At 39.4% G+C, this 27,881-nt stretch overlaps 1 long non-coding RNA gene across 1 annotated transcript; it reads right to left on the reverse strand.

The window, feature by feature from the left end:
• Positions 1-17,537: 17,537 nt before the first annotated feature.
• On the reverse strand, positions 17,538-24,724 carry LOC144340477 (uncharacterized). The gene is made up of 2 exons (XR_013416643.1): positions 24,584-24,724; positions 17,538-19,561 (listed from the first exon to the last, which is right to left on the reverse strand). It is a non-coding gene; the product is annotated as an uncharacterized LOC144340477 (long non-coding RNA).
• Positions 24,725-27,881: the final 3,157 nt, after the last annotated feature.

Raw genomic sequence — 27,881 nt, forward strand, 5'->3', positions numbered from 1 at the left:
TCTGAGTGACCTAGAACAAAAGTCACTTAACCTCACTGAGCCTCAGTTTCCTCATCTGCAAAATGAGGATATTACGTACCAAAGGAGATACTTTCAGTACAGTGCCATCGACTGCCTGACACCAGCGAGTGCTTAAACAAGTAGTAGGTACTCTGTTGCCCCTGGCAGATGGTGCTCTGCCCTTTCCTTCCTGTCCAGTTTGGATCAGAAATGAAAGGACGGTACCACGGAAGGCTTGAGCACAGCCTAATGCAGATGTTAGAGTGCATCACAGTGCAAACTCACACTACCCTTCTGGGCCATGGCACCAGTCTCTAAAATCAAGAAAAAATAAAATAAACTACTCTCAGCTCAGTTGTGTGTATATTCTCTTTCCTTCTCTAAACTGGACTTTTGCCCAGAAATCACAAGTAAAGAAAGAATCAATAATCCAAGTTTTATATGCTAATGTAATTTGGTAGAAAATGCACTACATCTATCAGAACTCCATTCTCTTGATTGCCAGAGTTTCTTACAGGCCACATCTCCAGAAGGGCTTGCGAAAACAAGAGTCAGCGAAACCGTCATCCCCATGAGCCTAAACAAAGTGTAGAAGTGTGAACCCCCAGTGCCACCCTGCTGAAGGCCCCGATTAGCATTTCTGTTTCTGGCAGAAACCACTGACAGTCCATCAGTCCCAAATAACAATAATAAAGCTCTGCAAATGGAAAGTGTTCCATTCTTAGGGGACTTATTATTATTGAGGGTAAAAAATATTCCTTGGGCAGATTCATTTCACTGCAAAAGCTGGTTTCAGAGTTACTTTGTTAAACCTTGGTGGGGGCAGAGGGAGACAAAGAGAACCAGAAAAAGTTGTGCATGCTGTATTTCATATCGTAAGGAATATTTTTGCTTTAGGAACAATAGGTAGGATGCTTGGAGAGACCTGTCCTAGCATATGGGAAAATATAAGAATTTCTATCTTTAGTGCAAAGATAGTAATATGACAGACCTGAAGATTCAAGCCAAGCAAGGCTGCCCTACCACCCTGGCTCAGTTCAGGTCACACGTGAGCATGAAGCCATTGTCCCAGGCCTTCTTCCATAGGCTCCAGCTTCTGCCTCCCTCTGCAGTAATGCTAATTATGGGATACAAAAACCTAATCTCTTCCTTTTCTAAAGAATTAATCCAATCTATCAAAGAAGCACAAAAAAAAAAAAAAAAAAAAGGAAGAAAAACTTTCAACTTGGGATTGCAGTGAAAGATTCCAGAGAAAAAATACACACAGAATTTGCTTACTATTAGCCACCAGAAAGTTAAGAAAAAACATGATAATTAAGTGACTAAAAGCCACTTGGGATGTTCTTTATTTGAAAAATCATATAAACTGAGACTCACAGCCTACCCCATTGTCTAAGTACCTCCTCATCACTGAGTAAAGATAGATGCCAGATAAAGACACTGGCAGTTCCCAGATATAATAGTACTTGTTTTGAGGCTGAATTCTAGATGAAGCAAATGTGGCATAGAGCTCTTCAGTTACTAAAGTACTAAAATGGCCTCATTATAGAAATCATCACCTGGGCAGTGGGGAGGAGGCTGCACCCCAGCAAACACTACCAGCAGGGGCAGGAGAGGAGATCTAATCTTAGAACCAGAGAATATGTGCAGTGGCATATGTGCAGTGATATGGTCTGGCTGTGTCCCCACCCAAATCTCATCTTGAATTATAGCTCCCATAATTCCCTCATGTTGTGGGAGGGACCCAGTGGGAGGTAATTGGATCATGGGAGCAGTTCCCCTATACTGTTCTCATGGTAGTAGTGAATAAGGCTCATGAGATCTGATGGTTTTTTTTTTTGTGTGTGAGAAAAAAGTGGTATATTGTATTTTTTCCTAACATAAAAACCATTCCTTTAAGTAGTTCTCATTTAAGTTACAATAAATATTTTTCATGTAGAATATATAGATGACAATTGTGCGGTTAATATAATGTCATTTTCAGTTAAAATATGAAATTTGGAAAATATTATTTTCCTTATATCTGAGAAGAAAAATAAATTCTAGGTTCCTTGAATTAAGATATATTCATATGGCTGGGGAGGCCTCACAATCATGGCAGGAGGCGAAAGGCATCAGATCATGATGGTTTTATAAAGGGAAACCCCTTTTGCTTGTCTCTGATTCTCTTCTCTTGTCTGCCGCCATGTGAGATATGCCTTTCGCCTCCTGCCATGATTGTGAGGCCTCCCCAGCCATATGAAACTGAATCCATTAAACTGCTTTCTTTCATAAATTGCCCAGTATCAGGTATGTCTTTATCAGGAGCATGAAAACGGACCAATACACCAGGGTATGGGGAGGGATGAAATTTTTTCTGGAATATTCCAGCTCTAAATCAGAAGAAAAAACACTAAAGTCATTCTCTACATCTAAAATGCTTTCTATAGCCTCTGAGGCTTTGTAGCCTCTGCGCTATCCTGGCTTTCTCCAGGCTAGCCTACTCCTCCTTTAGCCTCTGCACAGGCCACCTCCTTAGCCTGCGTTCCCCAGCTCCCAAGGCTGTGTTATGTGACCCTATGTGCTTATGCTGCTCCCTGTGATCACCACTTAATGAAAATTGTCTGTTTACTCCTTCATCTCTGCTGCTAGACCATAAGCTCCTGGAAGGAAAGGGAAAGGATTTTCCTGTTCTCAGGATTTTCCTGTCCTCAGCACCAGCACAATGTGGGAACCCAGTAACTGTGCTGACTTGGTTTAAGTCTCTAGCTGGATAGGGAAAAAAAATGGACCATCTGAAACCAGGAGCAGAAACCCTGAAACAGCACACCAATTAAGGTAAACCAGGTCAAGTACTGGGGGAAGAACGGGGCCTAGAAGAACAGTCCTGGAGAAAAACCTCTCAAGGACAAGATTTTACCCCTCACCAGTCAATGACCATTGGCATTTTCTTTTCAAAATCTGTAACTTCTTCTTACTCTATCTTAGAGCGAAGAAGTCTTTTGTCTGCTATATTTTAAAAGTCAAAAGTCTTTTATAATGATAAAGTATTACATGAGAAGCATAGATTCTGAATACAGATTAACAGAAAAACAGAAACAGACTGACCTGAGTTCAAATCCTGACTTTGCTACCAACTAGGCAAGAGGTCAGTCACTTAATCTCTTCTGTACCTCAGTTTTCTTATCTGCAAAATGGTGATAATAATAGCTGCCATTTTCAGAGTTTTTGTGTGATTAGATAGCAATGTAAGTCATATATCTTTGCACTCTGTGTAGTGATATTTCTTAGTGATAGATGTGTGTGCAACAATGTGTTTCAGTAACATTTAGAGTTATGATTCTCAAATATTTACTAAATTTATTCCTGTTGTGAGGAGAGGGGAAAAATAGGCTTTTTTTTTTTTTCTTGAGATGGAGTCTCTCTGTGTTGCCCAGGCTGGAGTGCAGTGGCACAATCTCAGCTCACTGCAAACTCCACCTCCCGGGTTCGAGCAATTCTCCTGCCTCAGCCTTCTGAGTAACTGGGATTACAGGCGCCCACCACCACGCCCAGCTAATTTTTGTATTTTTAGTAGAGACAGAGTTTCGCCATGTTGGCCAGGCTGGTCTTGAACTCCCGACCTCAAGTGTTCCTCCCGCCTCAGCCTCCCAAAGTGCTGGGATTACAGGCATGAGCCACCATGCCCAGCCAAAATAGGCATTTCTTTAGCTGCTATGCTCCTTCTGTAGAAAGTAAATAAACTAAAATAATAATAATAATACTGTCATCAGATGATGAATAAGGTATTTCCTACTAAGACTGCATCTAGGGTTATTACAAAAAGAAAAAAAGAGACAATAGTAAGTTCTAACAGTGTTGTCCCAGAAGTCACTCAGAGCAGAAAACTAGGACCAATGAAGACCAACAAGCTATTGTTTAGCAGGAAAAAGAAATGAAGGTGAGTTTCCATTTTTTTCCTATGCTTCAACGACTCCCCTTTCCAGAGCTGCCTGTTGCAAAATTCTTTTACTCTCTGACAGGGAAAACATTATGTGTTAAAGGAACAAAATCATTTATTGAAAATACACCTCCAGCTTCAAACTGCCAGCCACTCAAAAGACTAGATCCTGACAACGGAGGTTTCCCTGTTTAATGGGTAAAGTGGGGTGTTTAGATATGGGTTTGGGGGCAATACATTGCTCTGCATAAGAAAGGAAAAACTATGGAGAGGTACCTTAAGAAAAGATCTCAGCCTAAATTTATCTTAATAAATACATACTGAGCATCTACTCCATATTAGGCATTGACTAGATGGGATTTACATACGTTCCTTCAATGCAAGTCACAAAGTAGACATCACGGCTGGTTTTTGTTTTAAATGAGAAAGCAGCCTTGGGAAGTGAAATGATTTCCTGAAGGTGAAACGACCATCCGTAGAGGCAATAGTGGAAATTTGTTTATATGAAGTTTATGCTTTTTAGGGTGACAAAGTTTATGTATAAGAGCTGAGCAGAAACAGGAACAGAAATCGACTTGTTTTGAGGAAGAACGGGGAGGGAATGGGAGAAGGTCGTGGAGTATTCCTGAGAGGGCAAGGCCTTAGAGTTACGAATGAACTGTATAAGAGCCCAGCCAAGAGAGAGGGGAGACTGCTGGGGAGATAGAGGGCAGGAAGGACGTCTGGGCCTACAACAGAATTTTACCAAAGTGTAATTTGGGTGAGAGAGAAGTGACTGGAATCAGAGGATCTGTGCTTTAATCCCAACTCTGGTACGTGCTGGCTTTAGGCTTCGTTGGAGCGGTCTCCAAATCTCCCTGAGTTTTGCCATTTACTCACTGCAAAATGGGCAACATGTGCTTCACAGCAAGAATGAATTCATATCCTTGAAAGTGGCTCGAAAACTTCACAGGGACCTCAGGAGCTCGGTCTGCGGCAAAACTTCCCAATTGTTTCTCAACCCCCATCTCCACTTTGTCTGAAGCCCCACCCTCTTTAGAAGACATGATTGATACAGGGTTTGGTGGCCAGGGTCCGATTATTGCATCTCCGTATTTAGGATCCTTTCAAAACCAGACTTGACCATATCTATTTCCTTTCCTAGATAATAGAGACACCAGGTAAAGAGGAGACCAAGCACTCACACTGCAGAACTAATTGTCAAGTACCTTTTTCCTAGCCCTGCTTTTGTGAGTAATTGTCTCATTTTGATTGAGCTTCTTTACTCTTAATTGAGAGGGTTGGAACTGATGATCTCTACGGTCTCTTAGAAGACCCCTTGTGAGGTTGTCCCAACAGCCCATTGTTCCAGTACTTTCTATTGCCCAATTAGCAGCATTTATCCAACTTTTTTCTGTCAGGTATGTGCTTCTATTCCAGGCATTCTGAGCCAATTCTGCAAATCAAACTTCTTGGAAGACTCAAATGTTTTAACAATCTTCAAACATACGACATCAAGCATACCATTTTCCTTTATCTACCAACTTTGTACTTTTACTGCAAAAAAGAAAGGTACTGAGTCCATCTGGCGTGATTTGCTTTGAATAAAAGCCCATCTGCTTATTATTTCTAATTTCATTGTCCTCTAGAATGTTTACAGAGCTTCTTTCAATATTTATTGCGCTGTGTTTCTAATTACTGATCCAGACCGTCCACACAGACTCGGGGGGGCACTGGGCTAGGATTTAGGTGTCTGTCTTTTTTTCATCTCCACAATTCTTTACTCTGGAGGCACAATGTGGCCCTCGGCCGTCATTACAGAGCCCTGGTGTGATGCTGCAGAGGCAGATTCTGACAATCAACCTCTTTATCGTGAGTCTCCCGGGGGACTTGCAAAGCTGCCTCTGATGAATTTTTGCCTGCCTCGACACCATTATTGTCATAGAAAGGATGGAAATAATTACCTGATTTATTATCTTGAGGCTGGCTTCATCCCGGGGCCCTGTGATCACTGGGAACAGAAGGCTCATCTCTGTCTCTGGGAGTCCTGAAAAGATGGTAAAAGATTCACATTTCCTACATGATGGTGTCTCTGAAAGGCAAGGGATGGGATGGTCTCTGCAGCAAAAACAATTCCCATTTAGGCCTTTTCAAAATATGCCCCCAAAATCCAAGATGCTAAAACTGTTTAAAAAATTAAAATCTTTTTCTCCCCAAATAAGTTCCCATTTCTGATTCCCCCAGTTCTACTAGGATGCTTTATTTTCCTCCTCTTATGGCACTTTTTGTCATTCTTCACAATCAAGTAAGCCTCGTTACTCCCTTTGTAGCATCTTAATGCCTTTCCCATCTGTCCCTGGCTTCCATTCTCACTCCATTGTCTAATTTCAGCCCCATATCACATTGTCTCTATTCCTGCAATACCTCCTATCCTTCAGTCTCTCCCCCACCCCACCCACCATACACATGCCTGCAGAATAATCCACCTAAACCATCTTGATTTCATCACATCCCTCCTCAATAATGCTCCATGAGTGCCCTTTGCCTACAGGATTAGTCTGCAAACCCTCACTGAAGGGAAGGGTCTCCAGGGCCCGGCCTCACAGCCCCACAGGTGGCTGTGCACCCCGCCCTGCCCTGAATCCTCCTTCCAGCCCTGCAGGGGGCACTCTGGGCCTTGGACTCTGTTTTTGCTCACAATGACTTCCTAAGCATGTGAAAAAGTTGAAAAGGGAAGAAAGAATCTGAGATGAATTCTTAGCGCAGACACCAAGGGATTAAAATTTCATTCTACACTGCTTTTTTATGGGGAATGTCACAATCCACCTGATTCTCACACCCTCCTCAGATTCTGGAAAACTAGGCCCACTGTGTAATCCACAAGTCAGGACTCAGCTCGCCCTGAGAAATTCAGAAGGAAGTTCTATTCAAAAAAATAAAATAAAACAGAAAAGCAACAAACATTATATAGGAGGGGCAAAGGGTACAGGTTAAAAAGATAGGCTTTGGAGTAAGTAGACTGGATTCCAGAGACTTACTAATGCTGTAACTTGGGCATGCTACTTAGCCTTTCTGATACTGCTTTCTTATCAGTAAAATAGGGCAAATATCCACCTTGCATGGTTGATCTAAGAATTATAGTCAACATATGTAGAGTTTCATCACAGACCCCGGCACTTAGCCTCTCAGTCTTGCTGTATTACTCCACTACCACCTCCAGCCCCAGTAGGTTCCATTCGACTCCAAGGGTTCTCACAGGGTTGGTCCACTCTCTGCTGACTAGCAGAGTTACTCTACCAGCCTTCTGCAATACTGTTCCGACTTCTAACCTGGGCTAGAGAGTGCAAAGGGAGCCTGCTGTCTGGTCAGTGACTACAGTGATTACAGCTCTTCCTCCAAGGATCACAGGTCTGCAGGTGTTCCCCATGGCTGCCCCAGTACCCAGAGACCCCCAGGTGTGGGGCTTCACTTCTCCTCAAAGAGTAACACCTCCTTACCATTCTTAGTGACCAGGTGCCGTCTTAAGGTCCCAGAGATTGAGAAGCACTGACTCAGGACCATGTCAGTACATGAGAGGCAGGAAAGAATGATGGTTATGGCAGTTTAATCTTAACCTGGGCTCTTGAGTCAGACTGCCTGGAATTGTTCTTCCCTTTGCCATTTCTTATCTGGGTGATCTTGTGCACACTGCTTACCTTCTCTGTGTCTTGGTTTCCTCATCTATAATATGAAGACAATAACAGTACCTGCCCCTCATGGGGTTTTTGCAAAGATCAAATGGGTTAATGCACACAAAACACTTAGAATACTGCTTGGCACATAGTAGGTACTCAGTAAGTGTTTGCTGTCATCATTAATGAGTCAAGTCCTCAGTTATTTAGGTCCCAGGCACATTACAATCAGAATGATTGATTGAGACTGCTCTCTGCCCAGGGACTGTTTCAACACCCTGCTTGTTGTTACCACCACTGTGTGCACTTGTACACACATACACACACACACACACACACACATACACACACACGACCCTCAGCAGTACCTCACGTCAAGAGAAGAATCATTTCCAGGAGGCTTCAACAGCACCAATGCTCACCACCTCTTAATGAAACAAAGTCCTCAGCAGTATCCTAGACATGCTTTCCTCAGGGAATTGCCTTCAATTCTCTCTACTGAGCAGGGGGGAGATCAGAGGGCCAGTAGAATCTTTTGGTCTAATCCTCTGTTGAGAGACCATTAAAAATGTGTCTTTGGGTCTAAAATGTCTGAAATATCCATGCTAACACAAATTACCAGATATTTCTCAACCTTATGGCCTCTCTCATTCATAAAGTTTACAAGTTTTAATACAACCTTTCAGGAAACATTTATTGAGCATCAGTTTTATGTCAGGCACTGTTCTGGTGGCTGCAGGTGTAAGGATGAATCAGAGACAGGCTTTGGTTTCTAGGTCACAGGCAAGAGGGATAAACAGGCAGGTGGACAGATCACTTCAATGCAGTGTGATGAGGCTAAGTCAGAGAAATGCAAAGGGAGCTTGTAGAGAACAGAGAAGGGGCATCCATCCCAGATGGGTAGATCAGGAAAGATTGCCAGGAAGAGGTGACCTCAGAGATAGGTCTTAAAGGATGGGTAGTCATTCACAAAGGAATAGCATTGAAAAGCATACAGGCATGAAAAAATACATGAAAAAATACATGAAAAAAACATGATTTTGGAGCGATGGTCATTTGGCAGCACTAGAGGGAACAGAGTAAGGAGGAGGGATGGGAATGAGAATGGAAAGATAAGCAGGTACCAGACCTTGAAAGGACTTCACGCTTCTCCAAGTCTTTTTTATCTTACCATGGGATGAAAGGAGAAACAAAGAAGTGTTCTAAGCAAGGAAGTAACATGATAAAATTTGCGTTTCGGTAGAAGAGGGTTTTCCGGTGGAGGGGAGAACTGTCCGGAAGCAGAGATCATTTGGTGATAAACCTGGATTTGTAACAATCCAAGTAAGAGATGGTAAGAACCTACATTAAGATTAAACTAAGAACTTAAACTAAGTAGGATTAAAAGAAATGAAGACATTTCAGAACTATTTACGAGGTTAGATCATCAGAATGTGGAGACTAGTTAGGGAAAGGAGACAGAGATGAATGAATCCCAGATTTCCACCACGAATAGAAAGTCAAGCTTCAATTTACGACTTAGAAATCCTAACAGTATTTAGATTTATACATTTTCTGTGTAATATTTTAGGTGTTTTTTTCATTTTAAGACAATACTAACTAGAATTTTAATCATACCAACTGGATAACAAAGAAAGACCCTGAAATCTCTGATGGACAAATTTTTTAAGCAGCAACAGATCTTGAATTCAATTAAGAATCTACTACAGCCAGGCGCAGTGGCTCACGCCTGTAATCCCAGCACTTTGGGAGCCTGAGGTGGGTGGATCACGAGGTCAGGAGATCGAGACCATCCTGGCTAACATGGTGAAACCCCGTCTTTACTAAAAACATACAAAAAATTAGCCAGGCGTGGTGGTGGGCGCCTGTAGTCCCAGCTACTCGGGAGGCTGAGGCAGGAGAATGGCATGAACCAGGAACTTGCAGTAAGCTGAGATCATGCCACAGCACTCCAGCCTGGGTGACAGAGCAAGACTCAGTCTCAAAAGAAAGAAGAAAAAAAAAAGAATCTACTACTGCTTTCAGTCTCCTTGCATTGACAACTCATGCAAAGAAGACTAGGTGGAAGGAATAGAGAAACAGACAGAAACAAAGACTTTTAGGTACAGAACAATTAGGTACAGAATGTGGACTGCTGCTCTAGGAGTACCCCCAAGTGCCAGCATCAGAACAACAAAGACTATGCCTTGGAATTGACCTCATTTGAAACTCTTTATAGTCTTCAATTATAAATAATTCAACATTGTCTTCATTTCCAATGTTTGTCATTCTAGATCGTTGGAGGTTCTTTTATTAGTCATCATTAACTGGAACCAGAAGTCTATAGAAGAAAATGGAAGATGGAGGGGTCAGAAATGAGTTTTGGTGGGAAGATAAATGTAGTCTGCATTCGTAAGCAATGGGGAGTCATTGAAGGCTTTTGAGCAGAGCCATATAAGATGAAACAAATGTTCAAGAAGAATCTAATGACCTTGTACAAAATGAATCAATTTGGCTAAAATCTACTCAATACTAAAGTATTACAGTCATTCTAATTAGACTTTGCGCTTTCCCCTATTGTTGCATCATCATACTCACTCACTCTAAATCCCTGGCAAATTGTTTGCTAAAGGCTTCTAGCTTTCTGTCTCAGTGATTTTCAACCAGAGGAGGCACAGGGTTTGGAAATGAGTTAGCATTTCTTATTGGGGTTCTTGCTGTTTTCACAAGTTGGGGAAGAGTGGGTACTGGCATTTAGTCCCACAGGGGCCAGTGATGCCAAATAGTCTCAACACACTGGGCAGTCCTGTACAACAAAGGCTCATCCGGCCCAAAATGCCAGCAGTGCCCCTGTTAGGAAACATGGCATCTGATCTCTTTTGCTGCCCCACCTCTGTCTTCTATAAATTTTCTTCTTCTATTTATCACCAGGCATCCCGCCAGTCACCTGATTAGCAGGTTAAATGGTCATTCAACTGTCATCAAACTCCTTCTCCCTTTCAGAAGCAACTGGAAGAAAGCCAGCATTCATTATTGACCCAGTTCCATAGCACTTAAGATTTCCATAGTGCTTTGCAATGGTTTCTATTAACTAATTCTCATGTCAACATATGAATTGAGTTAGTTTTGTTATTAGTGGTTTGCAAGCGGAGAGACTCAAGTACGGAAGATTTGGCAACTTGTTCATGTCTCTTACATTTAATTCATGGAGTCACACTTTGGGAAGCTATTTTCAAACTCACAATAATTCTTTCAAATCTCTAGAAAATTCACTTAGTAGGGTACTATTTGTGGCTGAATTTCAATATAAACATTGCTTACTTTTGGAATTTAAATACTTTGGTGGCCTACTTATGAAAAGAGAATCTCCTTCTCCCCTGGTTTTCATTATATTATTGAAGATATATATATTCATATTTTCAAAAATCTTTTAAAAGAACTGAATGTTTTATTGCCATCTCTATGGGCTGCATTTTGGTGTCTGTTACATTTTATTACTTGTATCACTGGCCTTCTTTGGGGGAATATCATATCTTTCTAATAGATGGAAAGTATCTTGAAGCAAACTGTCTTATTCTTTGTATTCCTCCAGGCACGAGGACAGTGCTTGGCCTGTGGTAATTACTTAGTAAACACTTACTGATGAATTGGTGATCAAGTTGGTAGTTAGTTCCACAGTATTCAAAGTTGTACTTGTTGGAAATTGTAGTCTCCACCCAGTGGTTTACTATTTTTAAAAAAATCTTCCCAAAACATTATTGTACTTTGCAGTATTCAGCCTCTGTGATACTCCTGCTGCAATTAGCTTCCTTCCACCAATGCCCATGTCTAAGCCATGGATATTTCTTTCATGACTGAGGAGTCCCTAACTCCACACCTGCCACTCCCTTCATCTCTCTTCCATCCAGAAATTTACTATGTTAAATAGAGCTGATTACTTACACAATGGGAATGTGGTACATTGACTATAATAATTGTCATAATTCTTCACTCCTCTCTATGACCCTGACCTTTGCAGTGCAACTTTGATTCTCCTCCCAATCAAGATGTGGAGTCTATTTTCCCCTCCCCTTGAATCTAGTATTGTGAGTTACCTTGGTCAGTAGAATATATCAGATGTGACCATGTGCCTGTTCCAAAGACAGGCTTCAAGGGAAGCTGGATGTTGTTATTTATTCTCATGAAACTTGCCCAGCAGAGAAAGGGTAAAACAAGCCCATTAGCCAGCTGGATGATGAGCTTCACATGACCTAATCCTCCCTAACACCTCAGCCAACAGCAATCAACTGCCAGATATGGGAATGAGGCATACTAGACCAGGCAATCCCTCGTGAACCTGCACAAGCAGGCCCAGCCAAGATCAACCAAGTTTGCCCCAGAACAGCAGAGTCACCCAGCTGCCTACAGACTCATGAGTATTGTTTTAAGGCACTAAGTTTTGGGATGGTTTGCTACACTGCATTATTTAAGTGCTAAATGTCTTTAAAGAGGTCTTTTTAATCATAGTCAAATTTAATGGAAAACTACCTTAATTTAAACCCTTTAGACATTGTCAAGAAATCTGTTCTCTTTTTTTATTCATTTACCAAGAATAAGCTAAAATATATAACTAATTTTTCAGATAATTGATGTTTACTTCTTTACATATAAAACCTTTTATTTAATATAACCATTTTTATAGTAATTGTTCTAAACTCTATTATACATACATTTATGCTGTAACATCAACATAATATTTGGGGTTTTTTCCTCTTATTTTTCATTGACATACAATAATTGTACATACTTATGGGATACAGCATGATGTTTTTATTCATGTATAATGTGTAATGATCAAATCAAGGTAATTAGCATTCAAGCATTCACCTTCACCTCAAACATTTGTCATTTCTTTCCGTTGAAAACATTTAAAATCTTTTCTTCTAGCTTCTTAAAAATATACAGTAAATTATGGTTAACAATATTCATCTTCCAGTGCTGTGAAACAGTAGAACTTATTCCACCTATCTAGCTATAAGAGTCTAATCATTAACCAACTCTGTGTCCTCCCCTCCCCATGGCCCTTCCTGTTCTGTAAGAACCAAATTCTACACTCTGCTTCTAGGAGCTCAGCTTTTTAAATTTCCCATATATAAGGGAGAACATGTAGTATTTATCTTTCTATACCTGACTTATTTCACTTAACATAATGTCCTCCAGTTTCATCCCCTGTTACTTCAAATGACAGAATTTCATTCTACTTTATGGCTGAATAGTATGACACTGTGCACACATACATTTCCTTTATTCATTCATCTGCATCAACATAATATTTGAATTCTGTATTTAACTTTCCCTTGATGGAATTATTAATAAAAATGCTATCCTAAAGTACTATACAGTAATGACCTGAGGGAGTACCAAAAACTACTGGACAATTTACATTGGGTGGTCCCAGGCCATTTTGCTTGTTGTACTCATATCTGTTGATGCACACATTTTTGGGACCCGCCACCCTTTAAGATGTCATCTATCATTTCTTGCTACCATAGAATGTGCTTATCCCTGGCAGCTACCTCTCTTTTAATTTGTTTCTTCCTATCGACTGTGGACCATCAAGCCATATAACCATACAACCATATTGGTAAATTTTTTAAGTTCCCCAAATTAAAGAAATTCTGAGTGACTGTATCACCAGAACCATTCTACCCTGAGGCAATACATACACAAAGAGGGAATACAGATTTATTTCCTCTTTACAGAGACACATTATCACCTAAGATGAATAATCACCCCAGGAGAATATAAGTGTTAGGTAAAATTAACAAGATATCAGAAAAGTAAAACAACTATAAAAGAAATACATTGAACTGATCAACCTACGAGATATAATATGGGATTAATGGGTCGTCTAAATAGAGACAGTCCCCAACTTAATGATGTCCCGACTTGATTTTTCAACTTTACAAAGGTGTGAAAATGATATGCATTTAGTAGAAACTGTACTTTGAATTTTGAACTTTGATATTTTCCTGGGCTAAGAAGAATTGGTGATCCTGCCACTGTAGCATCACCATCACCTGGCAATTAATTGTAGTTCAATGCTTCAAACATTATTCAGGCCCAGTGTGCATTCAACTGTGTACACTAATGACACGTATCCATACAACAGTTCTGTTTTTCACTTTTAGTACAATATTTAATGAATTACATGAATAAGTTCAACACTTTATTGTAAAATACACTTTGTGTTAGATGATTTGCCCAACTGTGGGCTCAGGTAAATGAGTGTTCTGAGCACATTTAAAGTAGGTTAAGCTAAGTTATGATGTTCAGTAAGGTAGGGGTACTAAATGTATTTTCAACTTATGATATTTTCAGTTAACGCTGAGATTATCAGGCTATAACCTCACTGTAAGTCAAGAAGCATCTGTATACATATGTATATAAAAACACTATAGAGATAAAACTACATAGAGTTACAATTATAGGGCATATGTGTATGTGTCTCTCTATAGAGCCTATATTTATTTAAAAGATATGGAGGCTAGGCATAGACATTCATATCACTGGAATTTATATTACTGGACTCTCCAATGGAGAGAAAATATATGCAGAGAGGTGAATGTATTTAGCAAAATAATGACTATAATTTTCCAAGAATTAAAGATATAAGCCATGAAATTAAAGGTTTTATATATTAACAAATGAATTAGATTTTAAAAATCTAAACCTATTATAGTAAATTGTGATTCATAAAGTCAAAAAGAAAATTTCAAAGGCTTTCAGAGAGAAACAAAAGGAAAACACCTACAAGGAAACAAAGACAAAATTGGCATCTAACTTCTGAACATCAATACTGAAGACAAGAATTCAATAGATAACTATTTTTTTAGTGTTGTAGAAAAATTAATTCAAACCTGGATTTTCATAGCTAACTAAACTGTTATTTAAATGAGAAAATAAAATAAAGATACTCTTGCTTGTATACGGCCTCAGAACGCTTCCTATGCTATTAAAAACATTCCCTAACTCCCGAAGAAAAGATATTAGTCAACATGGATACCATGAAATATGCAAAAAGTGATTAAAGGTCTTAGTAAGTATCCAGTGAAAAGTAGAAAGTATGGGGGGCGGGGGGGGAACAAAAATATGATACATGGAAAACAAAAATTAAGTTGGTAAAAATAATTCCTAATGTATCAGTAATTTTAAAATGTAAATGAACTGAATTCACTGATTAAAGGAAGAGACTCTTAGATTGGATGAGAACATAATCACCACAAAATAAGATACTTCTAAGAACCACATTTTAAACACAAGTTTTCTGAAAGTTGAAAGGATGTAAAAAACATATTTATGCTAGTCAATTATAAACCAAAGAGAACTGGAGTAGCAATCTACATTTCAGACAAATTAGAAATCAAAGTGCAAGAAACAACAAGGAACAGAGACATTATATATTGATAAAAGAAGTAATGGATCCAAAATATATATTATTTTAAAAAGTAGTATTAACATTTATTGAGGACTAAGCACCATTCTGAATCCTAATCTAAGATCTTTTCGGGTATTAGCTCATTTAATCTTCACAATAAGCCCATGACATAAGTTATATTGTCATCTCCATTTTACACATGAGGCAACTGAGGTACAAATATAAGTAATAACCAAAAATACAAATGCATCTAACAATAAAGTTCTGAAATACAAGGCAATAACTAACAAAAATAAAGGGAGAAAAAAACAATAATTATAGTTAAAATTTTTAGATGCATCTTCTAAAATCTATTAAATCAAGCACACATGAAAGAAATCCTTGAATCTACAGTCATATCCAAAAAAGAGGGAAAGAGTGCTCATTTACAGAGCAACTAATAAATGTAGAGGACACAGTAGCAGAAGAAAATCACCAACTGTAACTAACAATGTAAATCTTGATTCAGGCAAGAATCATTAATGTATGATAAAGCCATTGGGCAAAAGATTATTGAAAACACAATATTTACACAATCTTAATATATCATCCCATGGACTACTTATTGATTCCACAGAGAAAAAAATATATATACATTTACAACAAAGAGATCTAATACACACCACCTAAACCAAGTTACCAATAACGGAACAAGCTGACATTATGTGCCTCTTCATGTAATACAATGGGAACAACATAACTTTGCGTCAAAGAACAAAAAAAAAAAATCAGAAAAATCCATATTGTAAAACATTAGGACAATTGGATTGGACTTGTAAAAAACAAGTCGAAGACAACCAAATGCAAAATATGATCCCTGATATCCAACTGACCCTGGATCAAAATTTAAAATAAGATGAAAAATTAGCAACTTCAATTACATCAAAATTAAGGATTTATTCTTCCTAGAGAAATTCCAAATAATATATATAAAAATATATTTTTTAATATTATATTAAATATATATAAATGCTTCTTCATCAAAAAGGTGAAGCTTAATTCCCCTCCTTTTGACTGTGGGCTGAACCTAGCGACTCATATCCAAAAAACAGAATATGAAAAAGAAAAAAATGTAACTTCTCAGTGGAGAAACTAGCAGACACCACCTTAACCAAGCATTCAAAGTTAGTATCACCAGAGATAAGTTATATTAATATTATGTACCCTTTGATGTGGTGTGATAAAAAGAGCACTTTACTTCTGTGATCTTCAAAAAAATTCATAAGCCCAGTTTAATCCTAAGAAAACATCACACACTTATTTTTTTCCCAAGATGGTGGATTAGAGGCTTTTAACATTGCTTGGCCACTTGGAAATAGCAACCTAGTGCATAAAGACCAACTCTGTGGCTGGGTACGGTGGCTCATCACGCCTGTAATCCCAATGCTTTGGGAGGCTGAGGCGGTGGATCACATGAGGTCAGGAGTTAGAGAGACCAGCCTAGCCAATATGGTGAAACCTCATTTCTATTAAAAACACAAAAATTAGCCAGGCATGGTTGTAGGCACCTGTAATCCCAGCTACTCAGAAGGCTGAGGCAGGAGAATCACTTGAACCCAGGAGGCAGAGGTTGCAGTGAGCCAAGATCATGCCACTGCACTCCAACCTGGGTGACAGAGTGAGACCCTGTCTCAAAAAAAAAAAAAAAAAAGAAAAAGAAAAATAGATCAACTCTGTGAGCTTTAATTCAAGAAGGAAAATGGGAATCGACTATAATCATGAAGGACACCCCAGATCCTAAGGAGGAGAACACAGGCAAACAGCTCCCGTGAAGGTGACCGGCTGATAAAAGCGAGTGAAGCCCCAGTACGTGAGAGGACAAGGCAGCCTTCCTTGTAACTCACCTAGTAACCCAGGACAGGGGAGAGCACTTTGTTTTTCCCAACCTCTGGAGCTAACTTGAGGAAAAGCTTGGAGGCACCGAGAGAAAGACACTGGGAAAAGCTGCAGGCATTTTCCCAGACTGGTATTGAGAGCAGGACGCCATTTTTAATCCAGTCACAAACAAAGTCAGTCATTCTTTGGCAGCCTAGCAGTGTGACCACACAGGTATTTTAATCTTGGGCCAGATATTGGAGCACTTGCTCTGGAGCAGGGTAGGGGCCTCCACAGTCAGAACTATGGAAAGCACCTCAGTAGTAAGTGCTGGAACTGTGCTCTCCCACGTCACAGGCCTGGAGCAGGAAGAGAGCTGCTACAGCTGCAGTTTCTCCTGAACAATAAGACTTGCAGCCCAGAGCCCGCTTGGCAACCTGGAATCACTTTGCTTGTGTTGTTTCTGGGTGCCCCAGCCTGCTCCCCTGAGATCATAGTGAAGCGGAGCCCTCTCCACTCCACCCCCAGGCAGAACTTCAAGAATTCAGAGTACACGCTTGCCTAGACCAGCAGCCTGAGCCACCTAGACCTCCCTAAGCATAGATCATGGTGCGGTAGGGCCCTCTCCATTCCACACCAGGCAGATCACCAGGCATCCAGTGTTGGGGTCCATGCCGGGGGTGGTGGAGAATGAAAGAACACACAAAAGACAAAGACACACAGAGAACATGGCGGCCGCACTCAGAGCCTCCGCCTCACTTTATTTATACTCCATAAACCCCACGTCAGCAGAAAGAATGCAATGCAAAACAAACTTTCTTTTCCCACATGTAACCTTCTACTCGGTTCCTTGTTTCTATGCTCTTCCTTATCTGCCCGCCTTCTTGGCACCTACGGGAGTTCATTAAAAGTTCAATTGGAGATACTGTCCTTGAGCCCTATCTATTCTCAGCATACTGTTTTCAAAGGCCCCTGCATTTCCCCCTTTTTGTTTTGTTTTGCCTCAATCCTAAAAAGGTAGCCTATATTTGTTCCTGTGTTTTCTTTTGTTTTGGAGGCGACGGAGGGAGCATCGGATCACCAAAAGAAGTAGACCCAATTCGAGTGCCCAAAACAATATACTTCCGGAGATTGTAGAAATCCATGTTTTCATCTGGGTCCATGGGTTAAAGGCAGCAAGGCGCTGACCCATCTCTTGCAGGGTTACGGTTCCGGACAACACATGTAATTGTTGTCGAAATGCTTCGGAAATGTTCTGAGTGAGCTTTTGGATGTCCAAACTAATATTTTTATGGCCTACTAATAATTTTCAGATTACGGTCCAATTTTGAGAGATGTTAAAAGGCACAGGTGTTACAAAAAATTGAGTGGAGTTCCAACCACATTGTAATGTTATCCGAGTACTGAGTACAGTGAGCTGATCTCCAAGCCGTGTCAATGCTTGCTCCATGTTGTCCAATCTTTCAGCAAGTTGAGAATAAATGTTTCGTTGTTGAAGCCATAACTGGTGAGATTGCTCGTGCCATTGCTGCATAAATTCAGCATTTTGTATGCTTTGATGAAGAGCGAGTCCTGCTACGGTCGCAGTGGAGGCGATGGCAACAAGACTCATCACCGAGGCAATTATAAGTCCAAGGGCATGGCAGGTTCACTGGAGAGAAGTCCAAATATAAGTTTCAAGAGGTGATGCCCCCCATGGTCGCGTAAGGGTAACAGGTAGCCAAATTTCCTTACGAGCCCTGAGGATATAAATATCCCCAGTAAAGTTGTGCCACCAGGAATGATTGAGGCAAGACAAAAATGTACACATATCTGTACAATTAACAATCCCCGTATCATTATCCCATGTCAAATTCCCTGCTAATAATAGGTAGGGCTTACGGACACAAGCAATAATATATCAGGAGGTATTTCGATATAACTGAATATGAAAGGAGTTAGTTGGGTTAGAAAGATTAAGGGACATATTCCCCACAAAAGTGCTAATGGCATTGCCTGCAGCTAACAACTTCCAAAGATGACTCTGTACTTCAGGCCTCCTTCATGCCATACCAAGGTTTCATTACTGTTAGCAGCAATACTTTTATTTACCCAGTGTCATTTCAAAGGTATGTGACTAAATTTTATTTGAAAATCACCGTGCACACTCCAATCAGTTATTTACATTCCATTGTATTCTAATAAAATCCGGGGTTTAGTTCCCCGACATTGTTGTCACTCCAGCACCTCAATATTAGGAGAAACCTCTAGAATAGGACAAAAAAGTAAAGAACTAGGAATAGTTTCATTACTATATACAGTATGATTATATTAAAAACTTCTAGTTACAATAATAACAGTATTAGCAGCCACATGACTATGATTATAACGAACAGCCCAGGCTTCATGCGATTTTCGGAGACAATGAGAACTATTTCCCATACATATTGGAACTCCTTCCACTCCAAATTGATATGTGTTGTTTATAATTCCCGTTTCCCGTTCTATATTGTCCTTGTCTATATAGGGGGACGGCATCCAAGTAGTGTCATTGGTGAAAACCTTAATTTCCGCCTCCTCCCAGGCGACTCCCTGATACAAGGGTGGAAAGGGAATATAAGTCCAATATTCATACAAAGCCTCACTAAGAGAAATAAGTCCCCCGCCGAGGCACATCCAACAAAGGAAGAAATGCATGCTGAATCCAGTTTTCTTTTCAACAGGGTTTCAATCATCTTGTAGGAAACCACTCAGGTCCGCTCCCTGTAAGGACAAGAGCATAGCCCCGTCCCTGTTTTAGAACTTGCCCTTGAACATACTTACCTTCTTCATTAGGATACCAAACCTTTAAACTGTCAGCGGGGACTATCACCGAGGGAGGTGAGGAAAGATGGGTTACGGCAGCGGAATCTTGCAATCGTCTCCATTGATTCAAAAAAATTAAGGTAAAAAGAACCTTCAAAATCTGGTTTCAAAATCTGGTTTCTGGGGGGCTCATTTCCCCCTTTTTGTTTTGTTTTAATAGTTAAGTTTTTAAAGTTAAATTTGCATGCTCAATGATGGCTTGACCTTGACTGTTGCCCGGGATACCGATGATATGTTGAATATTGTATTGCTGTAAGAAAACTTGAAATTTACGAGAGACATAGGCAGGGGCATGATTAGTTTTAATTATAAGAGGAATGCCCATGATGGCGAAACAAGTTAAGAGATGAGTAATAACAGAAATGAGAAAAGGTATCAATGGTATGATGAACATACTTTAATCATCCAAAAGAAGGGACACCTTGTGGATTAACCCCAGGATGGAAGGATGGAATGCTCAAAGGAGCACAGGAAGGACAAGCTCAAATAAGAGAACAAGCTTGTTTATAAGTTAAATGAAACCGTCGTTGAAGGCCAGAACTATTAGTGTGATGTAGAGTATATTTTTGTTCTGCAGCATGTAGGTGGCCTATTAAAAGTGAATCAATCTGAGTATTACCATGAACTAATGGTCCAGGAAGTTGAGAATGAGAACAAAGATGAGTGATGAATAAAGGAGCTCGACGTTGGCTCAAAGTAGAAGATAACAAGGAAAAGAGTTTTTGAAGAGAAGAAGTAGCACAAAGAGGTAAAGTGGCCTGAGAAATGTAAGAAGTAGCATAAACGGCGTATTGAGAATCACTAACAATGTTACAACCAGTAGTAGGGAAATCAAGTAAGACCATGAGAATAGCAAACAGTTCTCCCTGTTGCACTGAGGGATAAGGATAAACTGTAACTCGAGATTGATGAACACTCCAATATCCAGCCTTATCATTGCTACTAGCATCAGTAAAAAAGGTAGGACCTTGAACAGGAAATACAGAAATTGGTGAGAAAGGCAACACAGAATGTTGCCTAAAAAATGAAAAGATCGGAGACTTAGGATATTGGGTAGAAAATTGTCCAACAAAAGAAGTGCAAGCAACTTGCCAAGAATCAGAAGTTGCAAGAAGATAAGTGATCTGATTATGAGTGAATTGAGAGATAATTAAGGAAGGATCTCCTCCCCAAAGTTGTCGACAGTGATGCCGTCCTTTGATGATCAGTTCAGCTAAACAATCGATATAAGTAGCCAAGCGTTTAGATATTTTATTGGACAAAAAGATCCATTTTAGTGGTCGACTAGTTTGATGAATCATTCCTGTGGGAGAAGGTAAAGTATGAAATAAACAAAAGGAAGGGCCTTTTGAAGTTGCTCTTCAACAAGCTGGAGTTCCTGTAAAGCCAAAGGAGTTAAATGGCGTGAGTTGTCCAAGTGACTGTCTCCTTCTAGAATAGAAAAAAGATGTTATAACTGATATGTTGGTATTCCTAAAACAGGACACATCCAATTAATGTCTCCTAGAAGCTTTTGAAAATCATTTAATGTTTTTAAATGATCATGTCGAATTTGAATTTTTTGGGGTCGAATATTTTGTGCCCCCAAGGTATAACCTAAATATTGAATAAGAAAATCCAGTTAAATTTTTTCTGTGGCAATATTAAGTGAGTAGAAAGAAAGCTGAGTTTGTAATGATACAAAAGCATCTTGCTGCTTTTCTCTGGTTTTAACTTTGTGGGATAAGGGCAGGATTAGGATGACCGGGCTGTAAACTTTCCCTAGGTTGAATGTAAACATTTATAGTTTTAAGAACAAGACAAAGACGGGAATTCCATGCAGAAGTACGTGGCTTTAGATTCCTCTCGGCCATTTGTTTTTTGACTTACTCTTTTAAAATCCTAAGTATTTCTTTAGATAATGGCCACTGTTTCACCTAAAGAGGAGTGGTCGTTTTACACTTTAATTATAAAACTTGAGGCTGGTGAACAGTGGCTATGAGTTTAAAGGATTGTAGCCCATTTTGAACATCATATTTTTGACAGCTGAGGAAATATGAAGAATGTTTAAAAAAGCACCAAATTGTTATGAAAGATTTTGTCCCCAAAGATTAATATTGATAGGAATAATATAAAAAAACACTTGACCTTGTTGACCTTTAGGACCGACACAGGTTAAAGGTTCTACGTTTTGATAAACCACAGAAGCAGCACCCAAGCCAGTGAGTATAACTGAAACTTGTCTTTTTTCCCATTGTATAGGCCAATAATTTAAACAAATGATAGACATATTTACCCCCGTATCAATTAACTCTTTTAAAACTATTCCATTAATGTGCAATGAACATAAGGGCTTTTGATTAGAAACTAAAGTTTCCCAAAAAACAGTTTTTTCTGTGCTACCAAACCCTCTCTATTGAGAATACGTTCCCCTGCCTCTAGGCGTATAAATTGTGAAACTTGTACCAAAATAAGAATTTTATTAGTAATATCATGTCCTTTTGGCAAAGGGCCACACACTCTAATAGCTAATTTATATACTCCTCTATTAGGAGACAAAGTATAAGGCTGAGTAATAGCTAAGTCAGCAGCGGCGCTCTGCTTAGTTGCCGCATAAAGCGAGAAACTGGGGTAAGGTGTGGGATCCTTAAGGAGGACTTGAATTTATTCCTTAATGTTGTAGGCCATTGCTCACTGAATATTGTAGTAGACTTGTATTGTAATTGTTGGGGCCCCAAGCCTGTGGGCCCTGGCTCCCGTTTCCCAGGAGAGGAGACAGTAAATTTCCACTTTTATCAGTTTTGGAATGACATTTATTTGTCCAATGTCGACCTTTACCACAACATTTGTACACCTCTGAAGGCAGCTTTCTGCCTTGAGGGATAAAAGTGTTCAATTTTTATGACATTCTTTTTTGAAATGTCTAGGTTTACCACACTGAAAGCAAACACCTTGTTTGTTATTTCCTTTTAAGGCTTTAGACAAAGCTCCAGCAAATAATTGAGCATTATAAATAGCCCCTCCAACACTAACACAAGTTTTAATATATTTATCTAAATTGGCCTCATTGGCCTTTAACAATTTTAACAATTTTTAACAGTCAGCATAAGCATTTTTAAAAGACAATGTTTGTAACAAAATTTTTGAAGCAAGGCCAGCACCCACAATTTTGAAGACAGCATCCTGAAGACGGGCTACGAAATCTGGATATAGTTCATTTGTGCCCTGTAAAATCTTCACAGAGGAAAGGGAACATTTTCCTGTTATCTCTACCTTATTTCAGGCCCTTAAAAACGAAGTCTTGATTTGAGTAAGGGCAACATCATCTAAACCAGCCTGAGCATTAAGAGTAGCATATTGGCCCGTGCCTGTGAGTTGTTCCTCAGTGGGTTCAGGGGGATAACACATAACATTTTTCCTAGCCTGTACATGTGCCTTGTTCATTTACCAGCTGTGCAATTGTAACCACTGAGAATGATCAAGAAAAGCCTTCCCCAAAGTCTTCCAGTCTATAGGAATTATCAAATTTTCTGATGAAAAAATATCAAGAAGACCAAGGATAAAAGGAGATTGAGGTCCATAGTTAGAAATGGCAGCTTTCATTTCTTTTTAAAAATTTAATTTGTAAGGCATTAAATTGGACATTATTGCCACCATTTGAAAACTGAGCATTAGGAGCAAAAGAAGCACAAATAATTGGAAACAGATCCAGCTCCTTAAATTTTTTTTTAATTAAAAGTATATATAATATATAATAATACTCATATCCCCAAATATAAAGAATCTCAACATATTAATAAGAAAAGGTAAATAACCCAACCAAAAGTAGCAGAACAAAGAAATGACAATAAACCTATATGTCTAACATCATTACTCACTAGGAAATATGTATTAATACCAAATTGAGAATCATTACATACACAATACAATGGTTAAAATTTAAAAACACAGAAAATATCAAGAGGTAGTTAATGTGTTAAGCAGCTCGAATACTCAACTTCTGTTTGGAGTGTAAATTGGTGGAACCTATGCACCCCTATAACATAATAATTTCCTAGCTGGGGTTATTAATACTATATTAATATTAATAGTTAATATTAATGTGCTTATTTATTGACTATTGAAATACTCATATTTTAACAAACAACAAGATATACATATACACTGGTTTTGACATATTAAACAGGTGTTTAGTATAAATTTAAAGTATGTCTGATGTGAACAGGGCTTCAACTTTGCCAAACAAAGGTAAAGATAAGGAAGCCGGGGGGTTGGAGGCTCTGGAAAATCCTCTTTTAACAGGGCAGAAGGAAAAGAAACAGGGAAAGCTCGCAAAGGTGAATTAGAAGAATATATCTGTAATATTTGTTGAAGCATTTCCATAATACACTGCATGTCAGAATTTCCCTTAGAAGAAGGAAGAGCTGGCTTTTTCTCTTCTCCCCCTTTTGCTACCCCCCCCCCCATCCTCTGTTATCCTGGCACAAATGGGCTCCATTTCAGATTTTTTTTTTTTCCCAAATCCTCAGATACCTTTCCTCCTGTGGCTACATTACCACACTCTGAATCAGTCTCAAGTAACTCTAATGTCTGAGTGATAGAGTCACACAAGGTCCACAATTTTAGAGGCATAATATCCCCTAACTGGAGATCTCTAAGCAGAGTTTTTACTACCTGTAACCATTCTCTGCGATTCAGCTGCACTTTAGTCTGATACTGAAACCAGTAACAATGTTGTTCAACATGGGCAAACAATCACTTCAAAGTCTTTTTCTTTCACTTCTACTCCTATAGACAGCAACAGTCCTTGAAACAGCCATAAATACTCTGAGGCCAGAGAGATGGAATTCCCCATAATGAAAGCTTAAGAAGGTTCCCCTTAACAATATCTGGGCCTTACCCGCCCCTAGGGGGTTCCCCTTCTTGTTCTCCCCTACTCACCCGTGCTGACCCTGCTCGCTGCGCCACTTGTTGGGGTCCGTGCCGGGGGTGGTGGAGAATGAAAGAACACACAAAAGACAAAGACACACAGAGAACATGGCGGCCGCACTCAGAGCCTCCGCCTCACTTTATTTATACTCCATAAACTCCACGTCAGCAGAAAGAATGCAATGCAAAACAAACTTTCTTTTCCCACATGTAACCTTCTACTCAGTTCCTTGTTTCTATGCTCTTCCTTATCTGCCCGCCTTCTTGGTGCCTACGGGAGTTCATTAAAAGTTCAATTGGAGATACTGTCCTTGAGCCCTATCTATTCTCAGCATACTGTTTTCAAAGGCCCCTGCAATCCAGAGTTCTCCCTCACCTAGATGAGCAGCCTGAGCTGCCCCACTCTTCCTGTGCAGAGATCTTGTTGCAGGGGAGCCCTTTCCACTTCACTCCCAGGCAGATCTCCAGGCACCTGGAGCACTGGCTCACCTGATTCAGCAGCCTGAGCCACCCAACCCTTCCCAGGCATAGATTGTGGTTCTATGGGGCCCTCTTTGCTCCATGCCCAGGCAGATCTCCAGGTATGTAAAGCACCTGCTCACATAGATTGGCAGCCTGAACCATGCCCCTCTTCCTATGCAGAGTTTGTGGTTCAGCAGGGCCTTCTCTGCTTATGCCCAGGCAGATCTTCTGACATCTGAAGCACCCACTCTTCTGCAACAGGAGTTTAGAAATTGTGCACCTAAAGATTAAATGCTATTCCTACTAATGTCATAAACTACTGTCATTTTTCAAAGAATTAGAAAAAACTATTATAAAATGCATATTGAACCAATATGAGTTGGTTCAATACAGAGCCTGAATAGCCAAAGCAACCGTAAGCAAAAGGAAAAAAGCCAGAGGCAGTATATTACCCAATTGCAAACTATACTACAAGGCTACGGTAACCTAAACAGCATGGTACTGGTACAAAAACAGATACATACACCAACCGAACAGAATAGAGAATCCAGAAAAAAGGCTGTATACTCACAGTCATCTAATTTAAAGTCAACAAAAATGAGCAATGGGGAAAGACTCCTTAGTCAATAAATGGTGCTGGGAATAGCTGGCTAACTGTATGCAGAAGAATGAAACTGGACCCCAACCTTTCACCATATATAAAACAATTCACTCAAGATGGATTAAATATTTAAATGTAAGACCTCAAACCATAAGAATCCTAGAAGAAAACCTAGGAAATACCATTCTGGACATCAGCCTTGAGAAAGAATTTATAACTAAGTCCTCAAAAGCAATGGCAACAAAAACAAAAATTGATAAGTGGGACCTAATTAAACTAAACAGCTTCTGCACAGCAAAAGAAAATATCAACAGAGAGAACAGGCAACCTACAAGATGAAAGAAAACTATGCATCAGACAGGGTCTAATATCCAGAATCTATAAGAAATTTAAACAATTCAACAAGCAAAAGCAAAATAACCCCATTAAAAAGTGGACAAATTCGTGACTATCCTGGCCAACATGGCAAACCTCCATCTCTATTAAAAATACAAAAATTAGCCAGGCATGGTGACATGTGCCTGTAATCCCAGCTATTTGGGAGCCTGAGGCAGGAGAATTGCTGGAATCTAGGAGGCAGAAGTTGCAGTGAGCCAATATCACACCACTGCACTCCAGCCTGGGCAACAGAGTGAGACTCTGTCTCAAAAAAATAAGTGGGCAAAAGACATGAACAGACACTTCTCAGAAGAAGACATACAAGTAGCCAACAAACATTTAAAAATGCTCAACATCACTAATCATCAGAGAAACGCAAATCAAGGCCACGATGAGACAACATCTCACACCAGTTAGAATGGCTGTTACTGAAAAGTCAAAAAACAGATGCTGGCAAGGCTGTGGAGAAAAGGGAATGCTTACACACTGTTGGGAACGTAAATTAGTTCAGCCACTGTGGAAAGCAGTTTGGAGATTTCTCAAATAACTTAAAATTGAGCTACCATTTGACCCAGCAATCCCATTGCTAGGTATATATTTAAAAGAAAATAAATAGCTCTACCCAAAAGACACTTGTACTCATATGTTCATCATGGCACTACTCACTACAGCAAAGACATGGAATCAACCTAGGTGCCCATCAGTTACAGACTGGATAAAGACAATGTGGTACATATGCACCGTGGAATACTACACAGCCATAAAAAAGAATAAAATCACATCATTTGCAGCAACATGGCTGGAGCTGGAGGCCATTATCCTAAGCAAATTAATGTAAAAACAGAAAACCAAATACCACATTTTCACTTATAAGTGGGAGCTAAACATTGGGTATTCATGGACATAAAGATGGCAACAACAGACATTGGGGACTACTTGAAGGGGGAGGGAGGGAAGGGACAAGGGTTGAAAAACTACCTCTTGGGCACTACGCTCACTACCTGGGTGGTGGAATCATTCATATCCCAAACCTCAGCATCACACAATACACCCATTTAACAAACCTACACACGTGCCCCTAGAATCTAAAATAAAAATTGAAATTATTTTGTTAAAAAAAGAAAATATCAGACAAACCCAAATTGAGGGACATTCCACAAAATGCTTGACCAGTACTCCTCAAACTGAGACCATCATAAAAACTAAGGAAAAAAGAGAGTAACTTTCACAGCTCAAAAGACTAAAGAGATACAGCAACCAAATGCAATGTAGCATCCTGGATTGGATCTTGGAACAGTAAAAGGATATCAATGTGAAAACTGGTAAAATCTGAATAATCTGTGGTTTGGTTAATAGTATTAAACCAATGTTAATTTGTTAGTTTTTAAAAATGTGCCAAGTTAAATCAGACATTAACATTAAGGGAACCTTGGTGAAGAGAAAACTCTCTGTAGTATCTTTACAACTTTTCTGTAAATCTAAAATTATTTCAAAATAAAACATTTGCCATATATAAAAGAATTTCTCTTTAACAAAAAAATACAGGAAGAAACTTGCACCAACAAAAATTGTGAAAAATAAATGTCTGAAATATACATGGAATTCCAATAAATTAATGAGAAAGACAAGAAAGTCAACTGTAAAATGGACAAGGCAATGAATAGGCAATTCCCAGGAAGAGAAATCCAAAAGACTAATAAATATATAAAGAGATGTTCTACCTCACAAATAACAGTAAAAATGTGCTAAGTAAAATCAAGAAGTATATTTCCATGACTCAGTCTGAGGAAAAAAAAATATGATGAAATAGAAAACCTGTATCACTCCTGATAGGAGAGGAAAGTGGAACAGGCACTCTGGAGAGTACCT

This window comes from Macaca mulatta, chromosome 1 (genome assembly GCF_049350105.2).
Source record: "Macaca mulatta isolate MMU2019108-1 chromosome 1, T2T-MMU8v2.0, whole genome shotgun sequence".
NCBI lineage: Eukaryota > Metazoa > Chordata > Mammalia > Primates > Cercopithecidae > Macaca > Macaca mulatta.